The 2096-nt window shown below is 45.8% G+C and overlaps 1 long non-coding RNA gene across 2 annotated transcripts in view; it reads right to left on the bottom strand.

Annotated features, from left to right (window-relative positions):
- The window catches only part of LOC114638256, a 29390-nt gene that overhangs the window by 4879 nt on the left and 22415 nt on the right, over positions 1–2096 (bottom strand). The gene's annotated exons all lie outside the window — the stretch shown is intronic.

Genomic DNA, 2096 nt, shown 5'->3' with positions numbered 1-2096 from the left:
GCCCCTCTTCCCTCCCCCCCTCTCATGTTTCCGGTATGATTTTTCTCTTCAGTCATTGTCCATAGGACTCAGAGAAGTGGTGGAAATATGTAGCTGCAGACTTGAAGTTCTATCTCCAGGTTTATCTCCAACTTTGAGGAAATGGATTAACATCACGGGCAGAGCCTCAGCCTGCTTCCTTATAGCACCCAGGACCACCAGGGAAGGTGCCATCCACAGTGATTGGGCCCTCCCACAGCAATCAATCAATCAATCAATCAATCAGTCAGTCAGTCAGTCAGTCAGTCAATTGGTCAATCGGTCAATTGGTCAATCGGTCAATCAATCAATCAATCAATCAATCAAGGAAATGTACCACAGGTTTGCCCACAGGCCAATCCAGTGGGAACATTTTCTCAAATGAGGTTCCCTGTCCAAAATGACTCCAAGTGTCAAGTTCATACAAAACCAGCCATCGAAGGACAATAGTGAGGCCATATTTTTAGCTGGTTGAGCAGTTAGGAATCTGCAGTTACCACTGCTCACAGCTAAAAGAAGATTCTGTGGCCAGACGTGACAGTCGTTCTGACCAATAGTCATAATCAAGTATTTAAAGGGTAAGCTGACAGATATGTCTACTTAGCAAAGCAAGTGTTTGCTTGCTTTAGGACTTGTGGTGAGTACGTGTGTGTGTGTGTGTGTGTGTGTGTGTGTGTGTGTGTGTGTGCCAGAGAGCAACCTCAGATACCACACCTCAGGCACTGTCACTTTTAGAGACAGAGTCTTTCACTGGTCTGGAACTTATTAAATAGGCTAGACTGGCTGACCGGGGAGCCCAGGGATCCTTCCGTCTCTGCCTCACCAGTTCTGGGACCCGGGACCATAAATGTATGCCACAGTACCCAGCCCAGCCTTCCTTCCTTCCTTCCTTCCTTCCTTCCTTCCTTCCTTCCTTCCTTCCTTCCTTTCTTTCTTTCTTTCTTTTTTGGGGGGTGGGAGTGGCTTCTCTGTATATCTGGCTCTTCTGGAATTCTCTCTGTAGACCAGGTTGGCCTTGAACTCACAGAGATCCTCCTGTTTCTGCCTCCCAAGTGCTAGGATTAAAGGTGTGTGCCACCAGTCCAGGCTTGTATACCCTGCTTTCTTAAACTGTGTCTTCTGGGGATCAAACTTGCAAGGCGAGCACTAAGCGAGACATTTTCCAAGCTCTTTTTTTTTTGAGTCTTGACAATTAAATCTGGTAGATGCAAGATGAAGATAATGAGCAGAAGATAAGGAACGAATAACCTGGATTTGGTAAGTCTGAAAGAGTCCCTTTTCAAAGTGATCTGAATGGGCCAATAGAGAGAGTGGAGAGGACTTCGGGTCAGCCTGGCTGGAGGCAGCTCTGCCTGTCACAGCCTGGTTGCTGTGTCCTCTTATCTCAACAAAGCCCCAACTCTTATTTTACATATTTTTACATTACACACATAATGTACACACACCGTTACATTACAATACATCCGTGGCTGTCATCCGTGAAGCTATGTGGCTATTTTTGGTGACGCTCTTGGACCTGTATTGTGAAAGGTAGGTGGTGAGCCAGCACCCAATACAACAGTATGTCCTCATCATGGGCTGTGGCCTGGCCTTCAAAAACTCCTTGACTGTCTAGCCTGACAGTGCTGTCTGAACATCTGCTGGAAATAGAAGCCAAGCAGCTGTGGGGACAAACATCAGACAGGCTGGAGATAGTGACTCTGGGTCAGCATGACAACAAGCCGCAGCCGTCTGTGAAGGCAGAGCATAGATAAGAGATTCCATCCATCAGAATTGCCGGAATATTCACTAGGTGAAACCCTGCAAGGTCAGGTCAAATATACACTGAGGACTCTATTGACATATATATCAAATATATTCTGATCACACGAGGACTCACCAATGAATACATGTTCACAGAGTAAGCGAATAAGTATCTGTATTTGGGACAGTTCTGGAAACCTCCATTCCTTGCTACAAGTGGTTATCAGAGTGGAGAGTAGAGAAAAGCAGATTGGCAGTAAGGAAGTAGATATAATCAGTGTGTGTGTGTGTGTGTGTGTGTAAGTGTGTTTGTGTGTGTATGTATGTGTTTCTGA

The sequence above is a fragment of the Grammomys surdaster genome, unplaced genomic scaffold, assembly GCF_004785775.1.
Source record: "Grammomys surdaster isolate TR1022 unplaced genomic scaffold, NIH_TR_1.0 125562, whole genome shotgun sequence".
NCBI lineage: Eukaryota > Metazoa > Chordata > Mammalia > Rodentia > Muridae > Grammomys > Grammomys surdaster.
Note: the sequence above shows the minus strand (reverse complement) of the source record. Positions and strands in the feature narration are given on the sequence as shown.